The following is a 6,000-nucleotide window of genomic DNA, read 5'->3' as shown; positions in this document are numbered from 1 at the left end:
AATTGAAGTGGGGTATCCCCACTTTCTGATGTATATGATATGTCTGGCAAAATTTGACCACCTCTTTATATAATCTTGATTCATAAATTTTTTAAAAAAGATTTTAGCTTGTGTTTTCCTAATACCCTAAGTGACCTTCCATTGATCCTTTGTGAGCCACTCATAAATCTTCATTACAAAACTCAGATGGAAGAATCACCTAATGGACAACTGCCCATTCCTCATCACCTGGTATTAGAGGAGGTCTCCATTAGTATTTTGTCTTTCAAGTAATGATATGCAGATAGTATTTCTATTTAAATTTATGATTAGGCTTTTGATATAGTTCTTCCAGTTGCATTTTTACAATTTTTAAAAATGGAATTAAAAGTCATATGGAAGAATGTGGATTGATTTGGAATAGTCATCATAGATTTGGTAAGGGAAAATCTTAACTAATTTGCTAAGATTTTTAAAGATATAACAGTGAGGGTTAATGGTAGGAAGGCTGTGTATGTGGCGTACATGGACTTCCAAAAGGCATTCCATTCAAAGACTCATAACAGATTTGTGAGGAAATTATGGGTCATGAAATAAAAAGGACAGTAGCAATATGGAGTCAAAATCAGTTGAAGGATATGAAGCAGCAAGTGAATGGGTATTTTTCAGGCTGGAAGAAGATTTGTAGCAGAATTCTCCAGGGATCGGTATTGGGATCCTTGTATTTCCTGATATATGTAATATATATGAATGATCTAGATCTTGGTGTAAAAAAGACAGTTTCAAAGCTTACTGATGACCCAAAACTTGGGAGAATTGTAAACTGTGAGGACAACTGTGCAGAAATTCAAAAGCATATTGACACACTGATGGTGTGAGCAGATAGGTGACAGATGATGGCCACTGCAGAGAAGTGTGAGGTGATACATTTTGGCACAATGAATATTGACAGACAGCATGCAATAAAAAATATATTATTCTAAAGTGTATGCATGTGCAGAAAGACCTGGGACATATGTACCATTAAAGGTGGCAGGGCAGATAGATAAAGCTATTAATAAAGCGTACGGTATTCTAGACTTCATAGGTAGTGGCATAGAGTATAAAAGCAGCAAAGCTATAATGTGTATGTTTTAGATGTGTATCCTATGGCACTAATTAGACTTTAGATGGGGTATTTATTCCACTCTCTGGGAAGGATACAGATGTAGAATACATTAATGAAATCAGTTCCAGGAAAGAGAAACTTCAGGTATGAGGAAAGATTGGATAGGTTGGTGTGTTGCTTTGAAGAGGGAAAGGTTAAGAAGGGATCTGATAGAAACTTTCAAAATTATGAGCCATCTAGACACTGCGGATTGAGAGGAACTGTTCTCACTCATAAACTGATTGAGAACCAAAGGGTACAGCTTTAAAGTGTTTTGCAAAAGAGAGTGATGCAAGGTGCGAAAGAATGTTTTCATGTAGCAAGCAATTAGGGTCTGAAATGCATGCCTAATGTGTGATAAATGCAGATTAAATTGAGACACTCAAGAAGGAATTGGATGGTCATATAAACAGGAACGATGTGCAGGATTACGGGGAGACATCAGGAATTTGGCCCTAAGCTAAAATATTCAGAGAACCAGTGCTGGCCCCATTCATGATGGACTGAATGACTGTGATTCTGTAAAACATTTTCATTTCTCTTTCTCTCTTTAAGTTAATTATTTTTTAAATATCTAATTGCATCTTAATTAGCTGTGGCTTCTTAAATTTAGGTTTCCCCACTTCCAGCTCTAAATGCTGGATAATTATTTTATGTATCTGCTCCATACAAGATCCTGCTTTCACTTCTACCTACAAATTATCTGCTAACTCTCTCAGTTTACCTTTAGTACTCTCACAGAATTATTAACAACATTCAAAGCCATTTCTCAAATCCAACGCATACAATAATCTTGTGTTATGTCCTGCACCTTCACAACCCACCGTGTTTAAAGAAATGCAGATTTCTCTCAAACTCAAGATCTCCCACAATTAAAACCAAACCAAGCTATTTAAATATAGAACAGAATAGAAAGAGTTTAAAATATACAGCAAACTAAAGTTTCATCTATTCCCCAACAGGATTACTTTACAGCATTTCAAATCCATAGAAATTATCCTTAGAAATTAAATTGCTAGATTTGACTTAACTGCTTCTCCCCACTTCTGTCCTTTAAACTGTGAAGTTTTCCTACATGAAGACCCATGAAATTAGAAGTTTAGACTTTCTCAGTCTTCTAAGAATCTGCTGATTTCTCACCAACCACTCCTGGTCTGTAACTTTCACAAGTTAAACTTTTACACCATGGGTAACGGAGGTTTCCTAGTACTTATGTTCCCTTTCTGGGAGTGAAACTTTATTTGCTTCTGACCCTACAAGCTTTGACAATATAGATGTTTGAAGCCAAAAAAAAAATTAAATGTCCTAAAACAAAAGCAAGCTACTACCTTCAATCTTTACACTTCCTGTTATGAATCCCACAGTAGCAACAATCTTCCATTAACATTCGAGGGGACTGGTAGCCAGTTAGGACTCTCTAACCTTGTATTTATTTAAATCCTTCAAATATATAATCAATACTTACATGCCACTATCTTAAGATCTGAACTCTAAAAGTTATATTAAATGTCACACACATTTAATCACACTTTGAAATAGTTACTTTTCCTATTAAGTCTGATAGGTTTCTTTGTCGTGGCATGCAACAGCAGGATGTTGGATTGGTTTGCTGCTTTGGGAAGGGCTCCCATTTGACTCACATATGTGGCCCCAGGATAAAATAAAGGAATAACTGTCCTAAAGAGGAGTGTGGAGAGGTAGATATGGAGAGCTTAAGAAGATTTAATATCTCATTTGAGATTTCACTTTCGCATTTACCTAAGTAGTAAACTGAACACTTTCGAGGGTTACTTCTAGTCTTCCCAGAGCAGAGATTTTTAAAAATGTGTTCAATTAAAGAACAAAGTGTTTCCCTCAAAAAAATTCAGTGCAATCAATATGTAAAACTTACAAAACATCTGTTATAAATCTATCGGTTTCTAACATCTCTGCGACATATCATGAAGCAGCAATTCATTGTCTCTAAACAAAGTGTTAATGATAAATGAAATCAAAAATATTGCTGTTTTAAAACTGAATGCATGCTACTGTCAATGCTAGCAGTTAATAGAAGGCATTTTAATGTTTAACCTGGGGAATTGATTATAGTTGTATGAGATGTACTAACATTCCCATCGTGTTGTTATAGAAAGGCATTTCTGCTCTTTTCAAAACCACAATAGCACTGCTCTTTGTACATAACCTCTCAAAGCAGTGGTATTAGTTTTCATAATGCTTCTCTACTGATGCAATTCACTTTTGACAGCATAAATGTTTACACTAAATGGCATGATTTCATTTCTAAGTTGCATTGGCTAACAGCTGGATTCAACCCAACGTGCTATTCATTTCCCATGTAATAGACTGGCCTCGAGCACTTTTTTATTATTATTTCTGAAGTGTCAGATGCATAATGGGGGAAGTGATTGTGGTACATTGTTTTGGTGCATTTTATTCCCATTCACACCCTACCATCACAATCTTCCAAATAGCCACTAAAAAGATGCTATTCTGGGTTTATTATGCCAGCAATATAACTCATGTTGCTGTGTCTGTGACAACTGTTATTGTCCTTTCTTTTTGTCATAGATTTGCCATTTTATAAAGGTTATATATTGTGTTATATAAAGACTTTTGTCTCTGAAGATCAATGTTGAATGTTGCAACCAAAGTAATTTTCTTAATGAAAATTGCTTGCTTTACGCATACTGTCACTTATCAGCTGATGTCACATTTTGATAATTGAATATTGAATGGCTGATTCCAGTGTTGGAAAGCAAATGAAGATTATGATAATTTGTCTTGCTGGAAATAGTGCAATATTTTCACAAAATCTTTTGCTTGTTAATTAAAATCTGAAACTGAATATTTGAAGCAAAATACAATGTTATTCCATTAATATAAACTCCTTTGTTGTCGAGGTTATAATTATTATGCAATGCGATAATTTGTCTTGTTGGAAGTAATGTAATATTTTTGCAAAATCTTTCACACATGGATTCAAATTTGAAATTGAATATTCAATCAAAATACAGTATTTTTCTATTAATATAAGCTCCTTTGTTGTCTAGGTTATAGTTATTATGTAATATCTTAAAGTCAGCACAATAGCTCAACGGATAGAGCATTGACTGTGTGAACCAAGAGAGATGAGCTTGACCCTTGATTGGGTCCACCACGACCAGTTGACAGCAACACTTAGTAAATTGTGCATTCAAGTCCCACTCTAGAATTTGGCAATAAAATCAAAGCTGTCTCCTTCTAATAGTGCTCAATGAGTGCTGTGGAAGATTGTCATCTTTTGTTGAGATTTTGTACCAAAGCCCTATAGGTCCTCTAAGTGTATGCAAAATATTCCATGGCATAATACCAAACAAGACTGAGGAGTTACCCCCTGGTGTCCTGGTGAACAGTTTTCCTTCAATCAGTAGCAGAAAAATAGATCATTATCACAATGGTCCATTTGGGAGCTTGCTGTGCACATATTGGCAACTGTTTCCTACATGATTACATGTCATGTGGTCATGAAAAATGCTATATAAATGTCAGCCTTTCTTCAACTCAGCAAGTGAGGAACTGTAAAGTGAATACATTTTTACAACGTGAGAGGTGGTGTTTAGATATTTATGAAATAAAAGGTTTGAGATAGGCATGAGCTACAGTTTTGAGATTTACGCTAAACTACTGCAATGTTTCATTGTTCAAATGACGTTTTAGAATTATACTAAGGCATGGGAATTTAAACTTGAATTATGAAGCAAATTGTATTTTTAAAGGAAGTAACTGGTTTCGAGTTCATGAAGGAACATGCACAACTAACTGGCTAATTTAAGTCAATTCTTATTCGACAAAACTGACAGTGTATTGCTATAAACTCCTGTTGTTTTTAGTCTGTTACTGCAGGAGGTAATTCAAAGTCGGACAACAGTAATTAAATGAGGGAGCTACCTAAATCTAAGCTTGGAAACCAATGACAAATAAGGCTTAGAACCTTCTGGTGCCCAATTTTCTGCTTTCTTTCTGCTTACTGTGATGCTTTAGTGTCAGCTTTCGTAAAAGCTTTGTCTTTGAATAAGAGGTTGTAAGTTCAAGCCACTATTTTATCATATGAGCAGTGTTGATACTCTTGAGATTTGTTGGATTTGTTCCCTTCATTAAGTTGCACATGCAACCGGTAAGTAAAGAGTAGAAGCAGAAACTGCCAGTGGTTGGGTCAGATGAGCAACAAAGTGGCAAATGGAACTTGATCCCAAGAAATGAGAGGCATTTGGAGAGGCAAATGAAGCATTATTCCTCATAGCACTTATTGTGGAAAATGCTGCACAAAATACTGCCCCCCACAGGTTAAATGCTGTCATGGAAGATGTTCAAGCATTTCAAGGAAATTTAGCAATCTCTGCATGTACTGAAGCATTAATAGTTCCAGGTGAAGGAAGGATCAAAAAAAGCCATGTGAGGATTCCTGTCAAACTGGTGGGACACCACTACCCATCATGCAGATGTCATATCCTGATAGCTGGTTTTAGAGCTACATAACCATAAGACATTAAGACATAGGAATGGAAGTAAGGCCATTTGGCCCATCAATACCATTCTGCCATTTAATCATGGCTGATGGGCATTTCAATTCCACTTACCCACATTCCCCCCATAGCCTTTGATTCCTTCAAGATCAAGAATTTATCGATCTCTGCCTTGAAGACATTTGACATCCCAGCTTCCACTGCGCTACGTGTAAGTGAATTCCACAGGCCCACCACACTTTGGCTGAAAAAATGTCTCCTCATTTCCATTCTAAATTGACCACCTCTAATTCTAAGGCTGTGCCCACAGGTCCTAGTCTCCCCGCCTAACGGAAACAAATTCCCAGCATCCACCCTTTTTAAGCCCGTGCA

The sequence above is a fragment of the Chiloscyllium plagiosum genome, unplaced genomic scaffold (genome assembly GCF_037043375.1).
Source record: "Chiloscyllium plagiosum isolate Xiang-an unplaced genomic scaffold, Cpla_swu_hap1 HiC_scaffold_22, whole genome shotgun sequence".
In the NCBI taxonomy this organism is placed as follows: domain Eukaryota; kingdom Metazoa; phylum Chordata; class Chondrichthyes; order Orectolobiformes; family Hemiscylliidae; genus Chiloscyllium; species Chiloscyllium plagiosum.
The sequence above is the reverse complement of the archived record's forward strand: the minus strand, read 5'-3'. Positions refer to the sequence as shown.